This window comes from Lissotriton vulgaris, chromosome 3_1 (assembly GCF_964263255.1).
Source record: "Lissotriton vulgaris chromosome 3_1, aLisVul1.2, whole genome shotgun sequence".
In the NCBI taxonomy this organism is placed as follows: Eukaryota; Metazoa; Chordata; class Amphibia; order Caudata; family Salamandridae; genus Lissotriton; species Lissotriton vulgaris.
This window is the reverse complement of record NC_141689.1, coordinates 1,420,718,271-1,420,742,817: the sequence shown is the minus strand read 5'-3', so window position 1 is coordinate 1,420,742,817 and position 24,547 is coordinate 1,420,718,271.

The following is a 24,547-nucleotide window of genomic DNA, read 5'->3' as shown; positions in this document are numbered from 1 at the left end:
CTTGGAGGCAGCCATATCCGACAATTCCCCTGTTCTCTTATCTCTTGATTTGGGTCTCTACAAACCAGGACCTAAACCATGGCGCTTGAATATAGCAAGGTATAGAGCTCCAGCAGGTAAACTCCTTTTGCAATCACACCTCCAAGATTACCTTATTCTCAATGATACGTCAGTCTCTTCTAAGAGAATGGTTTGGGCAGCGGCCAAGGCAACAATTAGGGGTCAACTCATGCGGGACGCTGCTTTTCGCAATAAGGAAAATGCACTTAAACAAACTGCTTTGGAGGACGACATTCGGCAACTTTGTCAATCATATATCTCAAATCCAACCCTTCCGGCTCCTAAATTACTGGAGAAAGCGCGAATGTCTCTTAATAGTCTCTTTACTTCTAAAGCCGAATATGCTTTGCAAAAGTTGAAAGGACGTCATTATGAGCAGGGGGAAACGGCTGGTCGGTTATTAGCTGCGCAATTGAGACAGAGGTAGGCCGCTATTGCAATCCCAGCTATTAAATCAAGTGGTGGTGACGTACTTACTCGACTACACAGGAAATTGTTGAGGAATTCGCTTCATTCTACAGATCTCTCTATTCTCCAAGCACTCATACAGACACACTTGCGATGTCCAACTTTTTAGATGCAGTCCATCTCCCAAAACTCTTGATGAGGGTAGAGCCCTACTGGATGGTGTTATTACGAAGGATAAAATTTCTTCAGCAATAGCTGCATTGCCATATCATAAAGCTCCCGGAGATTATGGCTTTCCTCCTGAATTTTTTAAATGGACCGGTCAGAGTATGATCGACACAGATTATGGCTTTCCTCCTGAATTTTTTAAATGGACCGGTCAGAGTATGATCGACACTTTACATGCTGCATTTGGGGAGGCGGTGGAGGAGTCTTCTCTTGGTCCTCTTTCCAACAAGGCCGTTATAGCTGTCTTACCGAAACTTGGCAAGGATACTTTGTTATGCAGTTGTTATAGGCCCATATCTCTTTTAAATTCTGATGTTAAGATACTTGCTAGCATTCTTGCATCACGTCTTCGTAAAGTTTTACTTTCTTTAATCCATAATTCGCAGGTAGGTTTTGTCCCAGGTAGGTCATCTCGTAACCATTTACGCACTTTGTCTCATACTTTATGGTCAGCTAAGCATCTCACGACGATGTGTTACTTATTTCTCTAGACGCTGAAAAAGCGTTTCATCGCATTGAGTGGGAATACTTTTTTTCTATCATGCAAAGGTTTGGGTTAGGTGACCAGTTTATAGATAAAGTGCGGCTGCTTTCTGATGACCCATCGGCTCAGGTCAATTGCGGCGGTTTCCTATCTACCCCGTTTCCAATTAGACTAGGTACTCGTCAAGGTTGTCCACTCTCCCCTCTTCTTTTTCTTCTCGCAATGGAACCCTTAGCTGCTGCGATACGACAATCTACTACTGTGATAGGTGTCACCCTTCCAATTGGTCACTCTAAAATGTATTTATATGTGGATGATATTCTCCTCACACTCACTGATCTTCCCCACTCTCTTCCTGCTCTCCTCCGCATCATTAATGATTTCTCTTCCTTTTCTGGTTACAAGATAAATTGGGATAAGAGTGAAGCATTACCCATGACCATTGGTACAACAAAAGATGTGATTTCTGATTTCCCTTTCCATTGGCAATCATCCTGGCTTAAGTATTTTGGAATCTTAATTAATAGAGGGTTGGATAATATAGTCACGGACAATCTGACTCCTTTAATCGCCCAAATGCAAAGAGACTTTGATGGAAGGTTTTGGGTTTATCCTTTGGGGGCGGGTCCAGGCGGTCAAGATGGTTACTCTTCCTCGATTTCTTTATGTCTTGGGTATGCTTCCTTTTCACATCCCCTTAACCACTCTGAGATCCATTGACTCCAAAATTAAACTTTTTGTCTGGAGCACGGCTAAACCGCGTCTTACCTTTGCAAAATTAAAATCTCATCAGTTACAAGGGGGTTTGGGTTTCCCTTCTATCGAGCACTACTCACTTGCTCTTCATCTTTCGCAACTTGGCTTTTTTCTACCTAAATCTAAAAACATACCTCAATGGGTCCCCCTTGAACATCACTTATTAGCTTCTGGTCTTGGTTTGTCCCTTCTATATGGTAAAGGGGTCAGTTCTTCTGATCCTAAAAACTCTATCTTATCTGCAATGTACAAATCCTGGCAGAGAAGTCATCGTATACTTAAATCTAATTTGCGTATCCATATCAAAGCTCCTTTATGGATTAATTCTGCAGTTCGTGTTGGGGGTCGCACTCTGTCCTGGCCCGTATGGCAGGAAGCTGGTATTCAGACCATAGATCAGTTGTTTCACAATAACACTTTTAAATCTTTTTCTCAACTCTGTGAGGAATTTCATTTGCCATCCACACAATCCTGCAAATCCACTCAGCTCCAACAAGCTCTCACAAAACATTTAGGCCCTCCGCCTGACTTGATATCTGTATCTACTCTTTTGTCCTACCTACAGTTATGGGGGAATCTTAAAGGTGTAACTTCTGGTCTTTATAAAACTTTCTTGCATCCTCTATTTTCACAGCCTCTCTCACAAGCTCTCCAGATGAAATGGCAATCTCGCCTATCGGTTGTATATTCCAATACTCAATGGGATCAAATATTGGGGAGTTACATAAGGGAGTTCGTGAAGCCCGTCTTAAATTTTGCGTTTTAAAAATTCTACATGAATGGCACTGGTCTCCAGTCAAATTGCATCATGCTAAGTTATTATCACATACTTTGTGCTGGAGGTGTTCAGCTTCTGGTTGTGATATTACGCATATTGTTTGTGAATGTCCTCGTACAACACCTTTTTGGCTTTTTGTACGGAAGACTTTGGTCAATACCATGTCACTCCCTCTGCCCCTTACTTCACTGAATATTATTTTGCATGATTTTCGTAGCCTTCTGAAGCTTTCTAGACCACAAACTCGTCTTCTCCATACGGCTCTGGCCACGGCAAAAATGTGTATACTGCGGCACTGGAGGTCTCCTCTGCCTCCTTCACAGGAAGAGTGGCTGGTGGCGATGATGCAAACAGCTCTACATGAACGTACAATTTATAATTTGCAGGATCAAGCTTCCATTTTTCTCCAGGTGTGGTCCTCTTTTCTGGAAGCCACTGTGCATAATGATTCTGTTTCCACTCCTCCTTCTCCTCTGATTGTTCCACCTTCTTAATTTTATTCTTTTGGGTTCTTTTTCTCGTATTACTCAGCTTTACATTATCTTTCCCTTACCTCTTTTTGTGTTTACTTGTATTGCTCTGGGATTCTTGCTTATTCTTTTCTTTTTTCTCTTCCTTTTCCTTTTTCTTAATTTTCTTCACTTTTATTCCCTTTTCCTTTCCTTTATTCTTCTTCTATAATGCACTTATTTTGTAATTTTCTCATTATTATTGTATTTAGGACTATGGAATATATGATATCTTTATGTCCCAATATTTATTATATTTTATGTAATACTTATCCTCATTTGTACTATTTTTACTTATTCTGCTTTATTTTTTGCATCTGTACTTTTATCTTAAAATTTCAAATAAAAAACTTTCAACGCAAAATAATGTGAGGCAATAGTAGAAGCTTCCCACATACCTGTGAAAGTGAAGTTATCTAGCGGAAATCTTCTGCGGGGGTCCACGCTCCAGAACTCCACATTCCATAGCTCCGCGCTCCGGGCTTACGCCGCTTGGTGGGAGGCGGCGTCCATGGCCCAGAGGAACTGCCGGAGAACAGTGGTCAGGATCTCGGTCTTCTTCCAGGACAAGTGCGGAGGCGTCAGAACTGGTGGCGGCGCGAGAGTTGATGCAGGCAGAACGGAGACACAAGCGGGACAAAAATACCACGAACCAGCCCCAGTGATCCGCGGGTCAATTTCAGGTTTAGCGGGGAGGCCCAACTCATTTCTCTGAACAGAAGAGGCGAAAACGAAACTATCCGAGGGGGATCCCCACAACCAGCACATGATCCGGGTAAGCAGGGTACACTGTGCGAAGGTGGAGGGAGGGAAGGAAAAAGCAGCTGAGGTTAAGACTGACAGTAATAAACAGCAAGTGATCGTTTTGGAACAGCTTCATGCACATGCCCTGAAAGAGGGGAGTAAGAGCCCTGAAGGAGATATAGAACCTTTAGACCTAGCTTGCTCTGTTGAGGTGACTCGTGCTGCAGAGAAAGGAGCAGGTGCATGTACAGACATGAGGGGGTGATCCTCCTACTGTTTAAGGAATAGGCAGATTCTCAAACTGATATGTCACAAAATGAGGTCCCCTTTGGACAGATTATAAGCAGACAAAAAACTTGCAACTTTAACACACATTAGTCAGTTTACACTTTCAATTTTGAGCAGCAATCAAAATGATGTAAAAATAGTCAAAAATCATACAGAATTACACAATTTATTAAAAGATTCACAATAAAAAGGATAAATAATATATCCAGAACTAATACATGCAAATAATAATCAGAGTGGGAACAGAACAACACACTGGTTAAAAAATATAATGGGATACTGTAAGCTGACTTATGTAAATCATCCTCCAATCTAGTATAAATATCTTTGGTTTGGAGACGTTGTATAGTCCAATGATTTTAGTGTATCCCAATACACAAGGGCATCGACCCGTTTCGGTTTTGGCCACTTGATTTTACAGGCCAACACCTTCATGATGATAAAATTATAAACATTCCCACAATATAAGGAAAATCTGCAAAAATATAAAATGTACAATATCAGACAAATGATCATTAAAAAGTATTATTATTAACTACCTATTACACCATCAACAGTTTGCTACTCGTTTAGAAACACACAATTATACTTGCAACAAACTCATTTACACATTGATCCCAAAACTTTGTTGTTCATGGGAAGAAAACAATTGAAAATACAGTAAATTAGGAACAGGTTGAGTTATGGACTGAGACTGACATCGGACAAAAGTGAATGTATCTAAACCAAGGTTTTGGTACAAAAATGTGTGTTCTTTATTAGATCATATTTAGTTTTTAAAAGAGCAATAATATTTGGCTACTTTAAATATATATATGTAACAAACTTTCTACATATATAACACTGTAGATTCTAATTCATGGGTATTTATAGTGCATTACAGTAGTTATTTAAAACATGGCTATAGGTTACAGTTTCCTACGCGCGTTTCGGCTGTGAGCCTTCATCAGGAAGCCATGAGTATTTCCAGAGAAACTATATAGAGAAATATATATACAAAAATACAAAGATACATATCAGTGTCAGTTTTTACATATCACGTCAGTCTATTATCCTATACAGAAACTTTCAAAATGAGACCTTAACAGTGTCTATCTATGTACAATATTTACAAATGTTTTGTCAACAAAAGTGGGGCACAGAGCTACCTCACTATCCTTATTTACATGTGTACAAATCTACAACTATACATACATACAAAGAATACTATCATACAAGATTACAGAAGTACAGTTCCTGCAACTTTTTAAACATCCTGGCTGACCCATTTAGAAAAAAAGGGGGGGAATGGTACTAGTACTACAATCTAAGAGTACACTTAAGGGGAACTGGAGGGGAGGGGGGTAGGAGGGTTTGTTTGGTGCGGGCGGGTGGAAAAAAAGAGGGCGGGGGGGTTTGGGGGGGAGGGAAAAAAAGGGGAGGAGGGAGGGGGTGAAAAGGGAGAGAGAGGAAGGGCAGGGAAGGTAGGTGGATTGTGGGGTTGAAGGCGGGAAAGAGTAGTCATGATAATAGGAAGACAAAGGTTCCTGAAAATAGATGGATGTTATCAAGGGCGGCCTAAATGGGATATATTGGTATGAGGCAATGAAGTCTGCAAAAGGAGAAATTGAATTGGATATCAGTAAAGCAAAACGATAATTTAACATTTAAGGAGCTCAAATATGAGGAAGGTATAGAACGTTTTAAGTACCTTATGTAAGGAGATTAGAACCTGCCTGGGCCATTCATATAGGTGTGGTTTTGGCTGGTACTAAAATTAAAAATAGAAGAAGGTTTGGTATCTCAAAAATGGCCGAGTAGAATGATCACTAGCAAATAAGGCCCTTGTAGAAAATGGGTACCTGCGCACTGACTGTGTCACATTGTCCAATGATGGAGTCTGGTAAGATGGTAAAGCTGGATGAACAGTCTACCAGAGTAGAAAGTGGAGAAGCTTCTGTAGTTGTTTGTATCTGTGGACAGAGGGGTTGTATATACAGAATGTTGATGTTTTAAATGGATATCTCCCTTAGAACATATACCTAGATTTGCGGATAAACTATAGGGTATGGATGGTAGAGAAAAACACCTATAATAGTACCTGGTAGGGCAGTCTTGTTGATGGTTCTATGCGGGGATCTAAGGATAGAGATCTGGGATTGCAGCCTGTATGGGGTCCGGAATCCGTTGTACCGTTATCTAAAGGAAGACGGGACAAGGTACAGTTAGGTATGCGGTGGACCTCCAGGGGGGATACGCTATGTTGTTAGGCACAGCGGGAGTGGTAACCGATAAATACCTGTTCGGACGGTCCCGCGGTCGATCCTATAGTAGAGTCTGTCTGGCGCTTCGGATATGTGTCCCGATGAGCCGAGGGCGTTATCGGAAGAAGCGATGTTTTTAAATACACATTTGGCGCGCATTGTGGCTGGAGGGGGGACGTCCCTCATGAGAGTGATTAAAAGAAAGAAAGGACGAAGTCCGAGGTGCCGGATTAGTGTTTGTCTCATGTCGGACATCTTGGAACTTGTTAATGGTGTATTCCGGACAGTGTGAGCTTGCATATTTCGCGAACTTATTTGCACAATTGGTGATAAAATACACAACCAAATATTTGTTATGGGCAGTTTGTTTATATGTGTCAGACGACCTAATTTGCGAAATTGCCGGTATAATGTACGGCCGTGTGTTTATTAGATGAGAGCAAAGTGATGTATATAAAATGACAGGTTGGAGGCAGAGTTTCAGGGAGTGAGTAATAATAAAAATGCTGGGAGATATCTGAATCTCCGGGGTGGCGATAAGGTGCATGACAGCATGGGTCTGTAGTGGAAGGAGAAAGTGTGTTGGGAATGACAGATCATTACGATAAATTAAAAAAGGACCTAATGAGGAAGGGCCAGAGTGCGGAGGGAGTGTTTTTAGTACTGGGATAGGAGGGTGGAGCAAGGGATGCTAATCGAATGAAGTTACCGCTGCATGTGAGATAACTGTACGAGGAATGATAACCGACGGGAGTATACAGAAGGAAAGAAAGAACCAGGGATGATGGAGGATTGGTTCAACCATAATTGTATTTAATGACCTGGTCCCAGGGAATCTCATTGTTTAATCCTTTGGTGTATGTATCCAGAGTGAAAATCCAATAAACTTCTCTGCATTTTCGCACTTGTGTGCTGAGAGTTCCTGATGACTTGCGTATTTTTTCTAGGGTATACCAGCGTATATCATTTGGATTGTGTTTTGCCTCAATGTAGTGTTTAACTAATGGGGCTTGCAGTTTGGCCGTACTGACTTTTAGGCCGCCCTTGATAACATTCATCTATTTTCAGGTACCTTTGTCTTCCAATTATCATGACTACTCTTTCCCGCCTTCAACCCCACTATCCACCTACCTTCCCTGCCCTTCCTCTCTCTCCCTTTTCACCCCCTCCCTCCTCCCCTTTTTTCCCCTCCCCCCCAAACCTCCCCGCCCTCTTTTTTTCACCCGCCCGCACCAAACAAACCCTCCTACCCCCCTCCCCTCCAGTTCCCCTTAAGTGTACTCTTAGATTGTAGTACTAGTACCATTCCCCCCCTTTTTTTCTAAATGGGTCAGCCAGGATGTTTAAAAAGTTGCAGGAACTGTACTTCTGTAATCTTGTATGATAGTATTCTTTGTATGTATGTATAGTTGTAGATTTGTACACATGTAAATAAGGATAGTGAGGTAGCTCTGTGCCCCACTTTTGTTGACAAAACATTTGTAAATATTGTACATAGATAGACACTGTTAAGGTCTCATTTTGAAAGTTTCTGTATAGGATAATAGACTGACGTGATATGTAAAAACTGACACTGATATGTATCTTTGTATTTTTGTGTATATATTTCTCTATATAGTTTCTCTGGAAATACTCATGGCTTCCTGATGAAGGCTCACAGCCGAAACGCGCGTAGTAAACTGTAACCTATAGCCATGTTTTAAATAACTACTGTAATGCACTATAAATACCCATGAATTGGAATCTACAGTATGTTATATATATAGAAAGTTTGTTACATATATATATTTAAAGTAGCCAAATATTATTGCTCTTTTAAAAACTAAATATGATCTAATAAAGAACACACATTTTTTGTACCAAAACCTTGGTTTAGATACATTCACTTTTGTCCGATGTCAGTCTCAGTCCATAATTCAACCTGTTCCTAATTTACTGTATTTTCAATTGTTTGATTTATCCCGAATTAGTAACTTTAGTCGGGGGTACCCCCTAATTTTTGCACACGTTCATGGGAAGAAAAAAAGCGAATTTCAACACATTGGCTTAAACTGTAGGATGATGTAAAGATATTATCCAGTTTTAAGCATATCAGTGATGTATAGGGTTGTGAATAAACTCATATACATATGTAAACAAGAATACAATTTTTCCTAAATTGCACTATAGTGGGCCTAAACAATAAGATAATTCTTGATTTATCTATTGGAGACCAAAACAGGTTTTTTTTTTCTTTAACCTTGTTATTATGGTATCAGGCCTATTTAGGTCCTTTTCGTAATTGATCTCGAGTTGGTAGACAAAGTGATGCACTTCCACCTGCTGCTGCCTATAAAGTTTATACAATATGTTAATTTACTTGAACTAGTGGTAAATATAGCGGTCACAGATATCGGTATATTATTATCAGACGCTCACCCGTAGAGACTTTGGTATAGATGTCGTCTATCACGGCTTGGCCGAGAGTGTAACTGTAGATACCCAGTCAGATATCCAGTCAGAGGTCTGAAAGCGAATTATCAAATATTTGAATGCGTTGTTGAAAAATGAGTCAAGCAGCGTGATACAGCTGTCTATGATGGTTAAATTATAAACATCACATAAGGTCAGACCTGGTAATGGGGGCTCATTTAAGATGAATGGATACCAAGATGTTTAATTTGAAGTTGTATACATACTTATTATTAGCGCATAACTGGCACAAAGCTCGAAATAGCATGTGCACATTTTTGAGGTTGGCATGGATTTTTAAAAAAAACACTCGAAGACCTAATTTGGTGATTTGATGCTATTGCCCCTCTCTTGACTCGGCATATATATCGTAGTGCTCAGTATAAGTCCACCTTCGGACTAGTCATAGAACAGACAAATACGTAGGTTCAAATTTAAATTAGAGGACGACATCGTAGAACAATATTATCAATGCGGGAAGCGTAATGAAAATGGTGTGCAGAGAACAAGTAAGTACCATATAATAGGTGTGTATGCGTCGTAAATACATTGTAGAAAACATACGCCAAAGAGGTAATGTACCTTGCTATATATATGTTAGCACGCAAAAGCTGTTCTATCCCGATACAGCTTGCCCTCACGAATGCGAGACCGCCTGCAGTCTGAAATAGAAATCAGTCGGTCAATATAAAGCCCTCACGTAGTGTCCGCTACACAGTTTCTTGGACCACCTATCGACATACCTGCTTGTGGGTAGTGCGCCTCCGCGTATCTGGGGTTCTGTAACTCAAGGTTACTAAGCTGAAAGACTGAGCTAGGTAAATACTAAAATATGCGCGCGCACATTATCGGTCAGGATATTGAATTTTTCTCTTCCGGGTTGCCAGAACCCGTGAAACAGAGAACAGACTAAATGGGCCAATACCAAGATTGTGTAAAAAACGAACATATATTTTGATTACGATGTCACATAATAGTTTTAGGATCTCGATAAGTATGTGTCGAATGTAGAACACAATCGAATCCAATTATAAGTAAGGAAAAACGATCCAGCAAATGTGATCATATTTATAATTTATATTCCTTTATGGGATTTCATGGCCACTATAAAATTATATTTCACCCCTCATCTCTCGAGGAAACATTTATGTACTAACATCCTATTTGTGTTTGGCAATACGTATGTCAAACGCGAGCCGTACAGAGTTGTAAAATTAAAGCTTGCACAGGGCGTTAGGATTTCAATATGGCGCCCACTTATGTCTAAATGCCTATCGATCTTCAACTAAATGTGAGCACCATAACAAATTCGAAAATATATTGCGAGCTAAATTTTTTCATGAAGAGTACCCAAATACCTGTCGGAGTTCAACTAAAATTATATATCATATTATTTAGACAGTACATCTTAAGCTGAATTTTTACATCAAGAGCATCCATATTATAGCGCCATACTCCTTTGGTAATCACATTTGCATAAATTTCAATACTTTATCCACGCTCTCTACACAGTGAGACTGTATACAATGGCAACATATAATGGCAATACTCTCTACATAATGAGATTGTATACAATAGATCTAAAACGTGAAAATAAATTCTCAGTGTAATATAGATACATAACCATTTTTATAATGGAATATTGATCTAGAACATAGACTAGTGCATATAGTTACTGCATTAACAAATCTAATACTGATATATCCTATCGAATCATATCGTATCTAATACAGATATATCCTATCCTAACACAAATATTTTGCATATCTTCATTGCAGTCTATAGTACATACATTTTATCAACATACAGAGCAATATCGCTTGCTCATCCCAGCTGGGATTAAAAACAGTATATTATAATGTAGCTCATTAAAGTTCTGTATAGTCCTCACTTGAGACAACCTATTTGCTCTACAAGCTTTATAATTTCATAGTTTTACCAGTGTTGTCATTTTATTAGTATTATCTTTATATTTACGCTACATTACTACCTGATTTTTAATTATGAATGGGCAGTAGATGGTATTGTTAGGGTTTTATTAAACCGGCAGTGGATGATATTGTTACGGTTTTATTAAACGTTCCCATTCTTCTTTCGAATTTAGTCCTGTCCTGACAGTATTCAGAAGGGAGATGAACCATTGTTCACGCGCTTTGCATTTCAGCACAATGTTACCTCCTTGTTTACCAATTTTAATTTTTTCAATAATGAACCATTTAAAATCATTCTCACAGTGGCCCATCTTGAGAAAATGTTCAACGAGAGGTGCAGTAATCTTTATTGTTTTAATGGCAGACCTGTGTTCTTGATATCTTGTTCTTGCCTCTCTGCCAGTTTCCCAAACAAAAAAGATTACTGCACCTCTCGTTGAACATTTTCTCAAGATGGACCCTGTGAGAATGATTTTAAATGGTTCATTATTGAAAAAATTAAAATTGGTAAACGAGGAGGTAACGTGCTGAAACGCAAAGCGCGTGAACAATGGTACATCTCCCTTCTGAATACTGTCAGGACAGGACTAAATTCCTTTTTTTTGTTCGTTTTTGTACACGATCTTGGTATTGGCCCATTTAGTCTGTTCTCTGTTTCACGGGTTCTGGCAACCCGGAAGAGAAACATCCAATATCCTGCCCGATAATGCGCGCGCGCATTTTTTAGTATTTAACTAGCTCAGTCTTTCAGCTCATTAACCTTGAGTTGCAGAACCCCACATACGCGGAGGCGCACTACCCACAAGCAGGTATGTCGATAGGTGGTCCAAGAAACTGTGTAGCGGACACTACGTGAGGGCTTTATATTGACCGACTGATTTCTATTTCAGACTGCAGGCGGTCTCGCATTCGTGAGGGCAAGCTGTATCGGGATAGAACAGCTTTTGCGTGCTAACATATATATAGCAAGGTACATTACCTCTTTGGCGTATGTTTTCTACAATGTATTTACGACGCATACACACCTATTATAAAATGTATTTATCGAGAGGTACTTACTTGTTCTCTGCACACCATTTTCATTACGCTTCCCGTATTGATAATATTGTTCTACGATGTCGTCCTCTAATTTAAATTTGAACCTACGTATTTGTCTGTTCTATGACTAGTCCGAAGGTGGACTTATACTGAGCACTACGATATATATGCAGAGTCAAGAGAGGGGCAATAGCATCAAATCACCAAATCACCCCATTACCAGGTCTGACCTTATGTGATGTTTATAATTTAACCATCATAGACAGCTGTATGACGCTGCTTGACTCATTTTTCAACAACTCATTCAAATATTTGATTATTCGCTTTCAGACCTCTGACTGGATATCTGACTGGGTATCTACAGTTACACTCTCGGCCAAGCCGTGATAGACGACATCTATACCAAAGTCTCTACGGGTGAGCGTCTGATAATAATATACCGATATCTGTGACCGCTATATTTACCGCTAGTTCAAGTAAATTAACATACTGTATAAACTTTATAGGCGGCAGCAGGTGGAAGTGCATCACTTTGTCTACCAACTCAAGATCAATTACGAAAAGGACCTAAATAGGCCTGATACCATAATAACGAGGTAAAAGAACCCCCCCTGTTTTGGTCTCCAATAGATAAATCAAGAATTATCTTATTGTTTAGGCCAACTATAGTGCAATTTAAGAAAAATTGTATTCTTGTTTACATATATATATATATATATGAGTTTATTCACAACCCTATACATCACTGATATGCTTAAAACTGGATAATATCTTTACATCATCCTACAGTTTAAGCCAATGTGTTGAAATTCGCTTTTTTTCTTCCCATGAACAACAAAATTTTGGGATCAATTTGTAAATGAGTTTGTTGCAAGTATAATTGTGTGTTTCTAAACGAGTAGCAAATTGTTGATGGTGTAATAGGTAGTTAATAATAATACTTTTTAATGATCATTTGTCTGATATTGTACATTTTATATTTTTGCAGATTTTTCTTATATTGTGGGAATGTTTATAATTTTATCCTGATGAAGGTGTTGGCCTGTAAAATCAAGTGGCCAAAACCGAAACGCGTCGGTGCCCTTGTGTATTGGGATGCACTAAAATCATTGGACTATACAACGTCTCCAAACCAAAGATATTTATACTAGATTGGAGGATGCTTTACATAAGTCAGCTTACAGTATCCCATTATATTTTATGTTTAAAGAATTTTATTAGGGAGGTACAGCTGCATAGCAAAATAAACGTATAGGTATGCAATATTAGCGGCAGGATGCATTTCAGGATTACAATTCTAATGGCTCAGCTTTAGCGACCGTCGCCGCATCCTGCCCCGTGCGTGGAGACATGCAAAAGAATAAAAGGAGCATTTCCGTACAGTCCTGTACCCCTCCATAAGTAAACAACAACCCCCAACTGCACTCCCCTCCTCCCCACCCGCCCTGCCCAGTGTATCGCAATGTAAAAATCAGTCACCAACACAGCAATCTATCTCGATCACACTCGCACTCATGGGGTCGTTCCCTCTCCTTGCTACCAGAACGGTGCTTCACTGTGGAGGCGTAAGCCTCAGTAGTCTTAAGTACCTAGGGCAGGTGATTTCCTTAAATTCCGTGGCCAATAGCGAATGGAAGGGCTGCCACAGTTCCTCAAAACTGGAGACATCTCCCGCTAATGTGAGGGACAGCTTTTCCATCCCCAGAACATGCCACAACCTGTGGAGCCAACCTGTGTGAGACGGAGTGGTGGGTGTGCGTCAGTGTATCAGTATGTTTTGTACCGCCGAGCCTAGCATAATGGCGATCTGCCGTCCCTTCTTTGATTTCAGCGGGTACATTAAGCCATTCGGGAGTCCCAGCAAAGTATACGCTGGAAAGCGGGGCAGTTCAATCTCAAAGCATGCATCAATGTTATCTATCACCTCCGACCAATAGGCCTGCAGAACAGGGCAGTCCCAGAGGATGTGTGTCAGTGTACCAATTTGCCCACACTCACGCCAACACTTGTCACTAAGGAGCCTGTTCATTTCGTGCAATCGTTCCGGGGTATAATACCAGTATGTGGAAACCTTAGTAAAGGTTTCCGTAAGGCCCGCATGGTAGGCCGAATGCCGTGCCCTGTGTGAAATATGGTCCCATTCTTTATGGCTAAGCTGTCGCCCTAGTTCTTTGTTCCAACACTCCCTACCCGGAATGTGGAAGTGGGAGGACGGGAGCTGGAGCATCTTGTATAGGTCCGTTATGAGTTTGGCATCTGAAGTGCGCGTGACTAACCACTTTTCATAGGGCAATAACTTCCTATCCGCTGAATCCCTGACACTCGGCTGTAGGGCCCAATGTCGAACCTGCCAGTACCTCATGCGGTCGTGTTCGGTCATCTGGTACTCCTCTTTAAAGTCCTGGAAGGAGATCACCCCCTCATCAGCATACATGTGGAAGAGTGCTCTGCAGCCCCTGTCTCTCCAGTGGGAGAAGGCCCCCTTCTCTGTTCCCGGTGTGAAGTCTGGGTTGTCTATGATCGGTGTGAATGGCGATGGAAACGAGGTGAAGTCAAAAGCGCGGCAGGTGGTGTCCCACACTCTTAGTGGCACTCGTGTGATGTAGGAAGCGTAGAGATTGAGGGGCCGATGTGGCCTGCGAAGGAATGGAATTTCCTGTAGTGGGTGTCCGGCTACAGCTTGGTCCTGGAAGAGCCAATGTTTATCGGATTCCCACCTACTCCACTCCACCAAGTATCGAAGTTGTGATGCTTGGAAGTATTTGCGGAGATCAGGAATACCTAACCCCCCGGCTTCTGGCGCTAAGGTTGTGAGGATGCGGCGCATTCGGGGCTTACGCCCCTGCCACACAAAGCGGGACACTTCAGTTTGCATCTGTTGAATCCAACCCTTGGGGGGTTGCAGAGGCAGAGCTCGGAACAAGTACAAGATTTGGGGTAAGACGGTCATCTTGACCGCTGCCACCCTACCAAGCATGGAGATCATCCCTTTGTTCCATCTCCCAAGTTCTTCCCTCACCTTCACACCCACCGTTTCATAGTTAATGGAAACTATGGCTTGCAGCGTCGGGGCTAATGTGATCCCTAGGTATTGCACCTGATCCCGTGACCAACGAAGAGGAAAGAGCCTCTTCAGATCGTTCATTGTCGTTGGTGACAGGGATATGTCTAAAGCCGTGGACTTTTCAACATTCATTCGGAAGCCCGCCACAGTCTCAAAGGCCTTAAGTTCAGCCATACATGCAGGTAGTGCCCGCCTTGGGTTTTCCAGTGTAAAAAGTACATTGTCCGCGTAAAGGCTTATTGCGTGAGTGAAACCCCCCATTCGCACCCCAGTCACTGCCTCATTCTGTCGGATCTGCTGGGCGAAGGGCTCCATATAGAGCGCGAAGGGGGGAGAGAGGACACCCCTGCCTTGTTCCGCGCTCGACATCAAACCGCCGTGAACTACAGCCATTCACTCGCACAGTCGCTGAAGGGGATTTATAACAATTAAACACCATGGTCCGGAATTTCTCCCCCATGCTGAATCGTGTCAGCACCCGCTCAAGGTAGGGCCAGTGCACCCGATCAAACGCTTTATCTGCGTCAACCGAGAGCAGCATCCTCTCCCCAGGGATACGTGACGCTTTTTTTAAGATGTGTGTTATTCTCTTAGTGTTGTCCACAGTCTGGCGCCCAGGTACGAAGCCCGCCTGATCTGGTTCAATCAGGCCAGGAAGATGTTGTGCCAGTCTCGTGGCCAGGATCCCCGTGTAGATTTTCAAGTCTACGTTCAACAAGGAGATCGGCCTATAGGAGCCGCATAGTTTCCTGTCTTTGCCCGGTTTAGGGATTACCGATACTGTTGCTTGTAAGAGGTCCAGAGTGATAGCACCGGGGTCAGAGAAGGAATTAAACAGTTTGGCCAGGACCGGAGCTAGCGTCGAGCTGAACGTTTTATAGAACAGGGCGGAGTAGCCATCCGGGCCCGGGGCTTTCCCCAGCTTGAGCTTGGCGATCGCTGCGATCACCTCCTCAATTCTAATGTCTCTCTCCAGATAGCTTGCTTGGTCGGGCAACAGGGTAACCGAGTCAAGGTAAGCGTCTGGGTCGTCCATGTGCGCGGTTTCTGCCGTATACAGGCCAGCGTAAAATCGGCGGAAGGTCTCAGCAATTTCTTCGTCGCCTGAGATCTCCTGTCCCGCACTTCCCGCCAGCCCCTTCACCTGGCGACTCTGATGCGCCACTCTGAGTTTGGCTGCTAGGAGGCGGCCACAGCGATCCCCTCCTGTGTAGTAAGCATGTTTTAGACGCAACGCAGCGTACTCCGCCCTTTCCATGTCTAGTGAGGACAGGAGTTTCCTAGCCACTTTCAACTGTCTCCAAACCCTCGGAGCTCCGGTGCGACGATGTACCTGCTCCAGCTCCCTAACCTTCTGGGTGAGCTCATCGCGTTTTATCTTCCTCTCGCGGTTGTCCGCAGCGGAGATTGCAATGAACTCCCCCCGTATTACCGCTTTGAGGGCCCCCCATTGAGTCGCTAGCGAAGTGTCATTGTTAGAGTTGTGTTGTTGGAAATCCTTCACTACATCCATAATACTCTGCACTACCGCTTTTTTGTGTAGGAGTGTGTCCCTGAGTCGCCAGATTCCCCTCCGGGGAGAGCCCCGTGGAAGAAGGAAGGATCCCGAGACTGGTGCATGGTCCGAGAGAGAAATGACTCCCATGTCCGAGGCGGTGGCCAAGTCATGGACCGGCCCGGAGACCAGCAGATGATCTAGCCTAGCGTATGTTTTATGTGCGTGTGAGTAATAGGAAAAATCCCTGTCGGTGGGGTGGAGTTCGCGCCAGAGGTCGTGTAAGTCGGAATCAATTAATTGCGTTTTCACCGCTTGCGAGAGCTCCCCAGTCTGCGGGTGTCGTTGAACTGATCTGTCTTTCGAAGAGTCAAAGACCAGGTTGATGTCCCCTCCCAATATGATATGTATGTCCGGCGACGCCGTGACATCCTCCAGTGCCGTGCGTAAAAACCTATCTTGGTGTTCATTTGGGCCATAAACCGTGCCTATCGTGAATATCAGTGTTCCCAGTCTAAGTCTGTAGGCCAGGAGCCTTCCCTTTTGTTCCACCAATTTGTGCAGTACCTCCCCCTTGAACGTTTTCGATAAGAGGATGGCCACCCCAGCCGTCTTAGTTGTGTTGGAAGAAAAGAATTGTGTGGGGAAATGGCGGGACCTCAATCTATGACAATCGCTGGCCAGTAAGTGGGTTTCTTGAAGCAAACAGATGTCTGCCTGGGAGTGTTCCAATAGTGACAGTACAGCTCTCCTCTTCGTGGGATTGTTCAGCCCTTTAACATTCAGGGTAACTATTTTTAACTCTTCCATGGATGAGCGGAACCACCTTGGCTATGTGTGCAAATTAGGATGTGTGGCTGCTCGGGGACTGCCAAGTGAACGCGCGTATCTGGACCACTATCTGTAGATACCGTAAAAGCACTGGGCAGGGCAGCCCATAACTCACCCCCCTCAACATTCCCCAAACTCAACCCCCAACTGACACTCCCCCTTCTGTCCCACAACTCGCCTTGAAACTTCTGATCAGACATTCTCCCCCCCTTCATTCCCTCAGCACTCTTCCCCTCCTCCCAACACCTGCTCATTCCTACCCCCCAACAATCTCTGAAAATGGTCCCTGGAAGTCTTAACTTCCCAATCTTCCCTGGTGTGTAGTCCAAATAGTCCCAGACCTGCCCCTACTGGACAAGCCTGTGGTGAATTACCTTTGTGGGCGACCTACCACTAGCACTCCTCCCTCGCCTTCCCGCGCCCACCCCCTTCCCAGAGCCAGCTCCAACAGTAATGCATTGTCAATCTCCCCCCGGAGCCGCATTATGCGGTTAGCGCCACTTCATCTTCAGCCGTTGAGGTCTCGGTCACCGTCCTAATTGCGTCTGCCATTCCTGCTCGGATCGTGGGCGAACCCGGTCTCTGTGGAGCACTCGGAGTCCTGCGCCTCGGGACCCCCCGCCAGCCTCCATTAGTTGAGTTCCTTCTCCGCGGCGTGGACGATTCCTCTTCCTCAGCTGTGATCCCTAGTACTGCACAAACGTCCTGAAGCGACCGCAGCTGATGCGACTCTCCATTCCATCGGAAAATGAGGCGAAAAGGGTGCTCCCACGAGTAGGGCGTATCGTGGTGTCTCAGGAAGTCTGTCGCAATCTTAAACGCTTTGCGCTTCAGGAGCGTGGTCGCGGCTAGGTCCTGATACAGCGCAACTTGATGGCCTCTAAACGATATTGTCTGTTTCCTTCTTGCTTCGGACATGATCCGCTCTTTCAGCGGAAAGTCGGGGAGGAAAGCTAATACATCCGGCGGTGGCCCTGTTGCTCGCCGCTGCGGGCCTACTCTGTGAGCCCTGTCTATCTTGACGGGAAAATCTGCAGGTTCGCCTAGGATGGTACGGAACAGTTCCTGGAGATAGGCCACTATGCCGGAGATCTCTTCCGTGGGCGGCACTCCCCGGACCCTAATGTTGTTCCGCCTCGATCTGTTTTCCAAATCTTCATTATGCAGCTGAAGATCAATGTGCTGGCCTCTGAGACGGAGTACCTCCTGTTGTAAATGCGTAATCTCCTCTTCCTGTCTTTGCGTGGAGTTTTCAACTGTGTCTACCCTCTCCCCGAGTCCATCCACCTCCCTGCGTAGTTCCCGCACCTCACCTGCCACCTCTTTTTTAAGTTCTTGAAAGTCTTCCCTCAGTGTCCCGAAAAGTGATTCCAAAAAGGATCTGGTGACTGGGGGTTCTCCGCCGCTCCCTCCTTGAGAACCGCTAGCGCCACCTGACGGGGTTGAGGTCTTGTCTCCTTTACCAGGTGGTTTATTGAGCATTTCCGTGAGCGTGCGGTTGCTACCTTTGCAGCCCTTCTGCCCGGCCATCTTCCTTACCGCCCTGCAGCTCGTGTGTTGTCAGCAGGAGGCTCCAGCTAATTTATCATTGGTCCAGGTCGATACCTCTGGTGCGAGTCTTCTGGGTCCACCTTGGTGGCTATTGCGACACTAGGTCAAATCCTCAAAAGGCCCCAACTAGCTACGTGTCAGGTGTGAGTCAGTATCGGCATTAGGTGCTCTGATTGCTCCTGATGCGAGCAGCAGTACGGCCCGGGCTTACTGACCGCCCGGCCTGGCCGCCCAGTGGGAGCACCGCTGTATCAGCAGCCTCCGGTGCTATATCATGCTTCACCAGTGTTCCAACTTCCCAGATCAGGTGTAAGGCCTCAGATGCTCGGGACCAGACTGCCACTGCCTGAACGTGTGCCACGCTATTCACAGTCCTCCTCCTCTCCTCCAATGTCTGTTCTCCCAGGTGGAGCTCTACGCCACTCCGTTCCTGTTCCCAGGCTACGTCTCCTTCCTGGCAGTGTGCTAGTTGCTAGACGGCGCGTTGCCTGCCACTCCACCCCGGTGTTTTATGTCGCAAACTTACGTTCTATTCAAGCAGTCCATCACTCTTATGAGGGCTCCGAACCCCAGCACCCTCACCCAGCCCGCACCTCACCTCCTCTGTCGAAGCCGTGGGGGGAGGGGGAAGCCGTGTCCAGGGCCCCGTACCAAGCTGCCCGTCTCTGATTTTCGGGCCTGCTTCACTCCGGTCCCCAGGGGTGTTCTGCAGGGCACCAGGTGACTTCCATTACGGCGACTGAGTACTCAAGGGGAGTCCCTTCCGGCCTCGTCTCCGCTCTCCGGATGAGTGTTTCTGGACCGGCTATGCTTCACAGGCCTGGCACCATTGCAGTGCCAGTTCCACCCCAGCGTCGCGTTCCGCGGACTCTGTCTCCTTTGCAGGGCAATCCGCAATGTTCCTGGGCACTCTGCTCCTTCTCTGTCACCCTGAGATGCTCCTCACCGTTTCCGCCGGTTCGGGGGGGAAATCATACCCCGGGCTCGGTCCCGTCGCAGTATGGCCTCTAGTCCCCTGATCAGTACCGCTTCGGCTTTAGGTGCAGTTCCGTGATCGGTAGTGACCTCCCTGGCAGAGTGCGACACCCCTCCGGCGCTGTCTCTTTGGCGCACTCAACTTCTGGCCAACTCTTCCTAGGCCGCAGCCGCGGCCTCGCGTAGTACCTGGGGCGGGACCAGGTCTCCTCTGCCACCCGGAGGCCGGTCAGCGGTCCTCGCGCTCAGGCTCACCGTTCTGGCGGGTCGGCGGTGTTTCTCCGCTCCTCCGGGGACCTTCTGCCAACTCTCGCCACTGCACTAGCGCTGCCTCGCTAGCTCTCCGGGCCTGCGCCTCCTCCCGGTCCGGCTGCAACCTCGGCCTCGAGTAGTCTCGGGGGCGGGCCCGGGGTTCACGGCACCGCCCAGGGGTCGAACAGTACACCTCGGTCTCCAGCCGCCGGCTCTGTGGGTTCGTCTTCGGGTACCTCAGCCTCCGCAGGTCCTCTTCCGTGGCCCACTGGGTCTGCGCCACTACCAGTCACACCTCCAGGCGGCCTCGCTCCACCTCCGCTGCTTAGGGATCCCGTGGGTCAGCTCGCCTCTCTTGACGCTTCGATCGGCGGGGAAACCGGAGCTCACCCAGCTGTGTCCGGGGGCTGTCCCGACCACACTCGGTCCCCCTAGCTGATTGGGGGGAGAGAAAGGCGAGAATTCAGGGCTCAGGGCCTTGGCGGGCGCGGGAGCTCGGGAGGAACACGTCCGTTCACTCCGCCATCTTGGCCACGCCCCCCCATTATATTTTTTAACCAATGTGTTGTTCTGTTCCCACTCTATGATTATTATTTGCTTGTATTAGTTCTGGATATATTATTTATCCTTTTTATTGTGAATCTTTTAATAAATTGTGTACTTCTGTATGATTTTTGACTATTTTTACATCATTTTGATTGCTGCTCGAAATTGAAAGTGTAAACTGACTAATGTGTGTTAAAGTTGCAAGTTTTTTTGTCTGCTTAGAATCTGTCCAAAGGGGACCTCATTTTGTGACATTGTCTTTCGGAACCCTACCCCTTTGGTGTCCTGGGTCCCTCTCTTTTATTAGAGTTTCTCAAACTGAACCAACCCCCAGCTGTCAATCAGCCCGTTATTCCACGCAGTACAAAAAGAATTGCTAGGAAAGCAACAAAAATACAAGCAAAGACAAGCAAAAAAAAGCGCAGCCAGGGGAGAAAGTGGATATACGTGAGGGGGCTGGGACCTCAAAAATTAAGATAACTCTCTCCCTAAGGTCTTTCTTTAAGATACAAGAGCAGGGTCAGAGTCAGGAAAAAAACGAGAACAGAATCAACAGGGAAAGCTGTCAAATACAGGACAAACAAGGATGGAAAAATCTCCAGCTCCTAGTCCTCAAGATGGCATGGCAGACGCAATAACAGAGCAAACTGACAGCCCTAGTCAGAGCCCAGTCCAAAGCCCACTCAAAAGCCAGAATAAATCGCAAAGCACCACAGATGACTTTTTGGAGAAGATGCTAGATGAGATCAGGTCAAGGTTCGAAATCTCAGAAGGGAACTAAAATAAGATTCAAGGCGCATGCGAGCTGCTAGACACTAAACTAAATGCCCTAGGTGAAAGAGTAACAGCAGTAGAAGCAGCAGTTGACTCATTAAGTGAAAAAGTAGAGTCGAATCAAAAAGAAATCAGAACCTTGAAGGTAAAAGACAAAAGCGTCAATGAGAAACTTGAAGCGCTGGAAAATCAATCCAGAAGATGTAACCTTAGAGTTCTTAATGTACCGGAAGGGCGAGAAGGTACAGACATAAAGAAATTTATTATTACACTTCTGGAGGAATATTTCCCTTGGAGTAAAACTCTTGGTTTAGAAGAGGACATCCAGCGGTTGCATCGAGATCCGTTTGGGAAAAATAGGGAGAGAAAAAAATCCAAGAAAAATATTAATCAATTTTAGAACATACACTCTCAAAGAGAAATTTCTAAGTGAGGCTTTAAAAACTGGGTCATACAACAAAGACGATTGGTCTTTTAGAATATGCTCTGACATTACGAAAGTAACACAAGACAGACAGTGGGAGTTGGGGCAGATGATGCCTGAACTAAAGTCCCTCGGGCCTCAGTCCAAATGAAATTCCCGGCCTCCCTCAGGATCATGTGGAGGAATAAAATGTATAATATCAGAGACCCAAAAGAAGTTGAAACGTTCCTAGAACAAATGCGTGATCAGACACAGAAATAATCCTTACTGAAAGGAAGGAGCAGATCATTCTCTAAAAAAATTAATGTAAACACGGAGCTCAAAGTGGGCTATCAACAAAGCCCAAAAGAAGAAGAAGGGAGGCTTCTCCAGGGAGGAAAGAGTTTTGCTTTTCTTTTACCTATTTTAAACTTGCACACTATAAAAAAGAAAAAAGAAAAAAGACAGAAGAAAATATGCACGGGATGTGGCAGCAAGTTAGGGAAAAAAAATCAAAAATAAGTCCTCAACAATACACAAGATACAAGAAAGAGGGGGAAATCGGGGGCAGGAAGAAGGAATGGGGAAGGCAGATAAAAAGGTAGAAAGAAATGAAAAAAGATCTAAAATATGTAAAAAAATAACTTCCTGGAATGTTAATGGGCTACGAACCAAGAGTAGGCGAAGGAGAATACTAGAGTATTTGAAAACAATAGATAGTAAAGTTATAATTTATTTATTTATTTATTTATTGAATTTATAAAGTGCGAACTGTCACCATTGCAGGCATCCTGGCGCTGACGGAATCTGAAAGAGGAGCGAGAAGTGGACCAGAAGGGAGTAGGCTAAACAGGAAGGAGCCAAGTTTTAACCTTTTTTCTAAACGGTAGAAGTTAATTAATTCTTCAGGAAACCCACTAATTAAAAAAAGAGTAGGAGGAGATAATAAAAAAATTACACTGGGTCGACACATATATGCACAGATCAAGAGTGTGTTATTAAGGGGGTAGCCATTCTTTTTAAAAAGTCTTTGAAAGCAAAAGAGGAGTCGGTAGAAACAGATCCAAAAGGAAGGTGAGCAATAGCGAAAGTAAGAATACTTAGGGATGTCTTTACGGTGGCAGGCTACTATGGCCCAAATATGGACGACCCTTCCCCCCTACAATCTCTATACTCACAATTGCTCTCGGCTACGTCCCCAATTATCTTAGGAGGGGATTTCAATATTATTCTCGACCCTAAAGTGGACCGGCTCCCTCGAGGGAGACAAACAAGCTTGCCAAAAATAAGGGACTGGTTAGGGGTATATATAAGGGACCTGAGTTTAGCTGACATCTGGAAAGTGTAAGGTGACAAGCAAGACAATTCCACATTTAAAAATAAAAAACTAGGTATACAATCAAGAATTGACTACTTCCTGGTGATCAAGGGCTAATAGAAAAAACATTAAAGGTAGTACATATTCCGGCTCACCTCTCGGATCATTGTGCAGTCCAGATTACAATACAACTGAAGGATAGCACCTCAGGTTCAAGATGGACAATGGATAGTACAATCCTCTCAGACCCCCTGTTCGTTGAACAGCTCAAGCAAGAGACGGATTTCTACTTTGAGAATAATAACGAGGGCGTCTCAATACAGATCGCCTGGGACGCATATAAAGCAGTGATTAGGGGGAAAATCCTTAGCCTGGCAGTATATAAATCCAAATTAAACAAAAGATCTATAATTTGGAAAGTAACACCAAAGTCCTTGATTTACAGATATTTGCGGAAACATCATCCTCTAGTAGACAACGTCTGGAAGTTGATAATTGAAACAAGAGATAAATTTAACAGAAATATTGGAAGATAGAGTCAGAGAGAAATGGGAAGCTAGCAAACTCGCCCATTATGAGTACAGGAAAGGTTGTGGAAAAATGCTAGCTTGGAAAACCAAGACCGATCAATACAGAAATAAAATTGCTACCATTGATCCCCCTAATGCCCTACACACCGGCTCAGACGAGGCTGTAATAAAACAAGAGTTTTCCGCCTTTTTCTCAGATCTTTACACGGAGGATTGTAACCCTGCAATTGAGGAAATAAGGCACTTCCTAGTTGCCCAGAACATCCCTACTTTACCATCTGAGGGGAGAGAAAAATTGAACGCAGAGATAACAATCAAAGAAGTAGAAGACGTCATAAAAAATCTTGAGAGGTAAAGCAGCAGGCCCAGATTCCCTCCCGAATGAATTCTATATAAAACTAAGAGATTTATTGGTTCCTCCATTAACAGTCCTTCTTAATAAAATCTTTTTAGAAAAGGGTGAACTCCCTGAGTCTTGGAATGATGCCACGATTTCCACCCTCCTAAAACCTGTAAAAAACCCTAGAAAATGCGAATCATACCATCCAATCTCTATCTTGAACTGTGATTATAAGATCTACACTCACATTATGGCAAAAAGATTGGGAAAATTGCAGGGTCACTGATAAACATCAATCAAAAGGGATTCCTGGCAGGAAGACACCTTCAAGATTTAACACACAAATTGATCGGAGCAATTGACATAGCCATTAGTGAGAATCTCCCCCTATCGATAATAACTATTGACGAAGCCAAAGCATTCGATAGAGTTAATTGGACCTATTTAAACAAAGTATTAAAAAAATTCAATTTAGGGGTAAATATTCAGAACATGGTGGAAAATATTTTTAGCTCTCCTAGGCTAAAAATCTTAATTAATGGCAACCTCA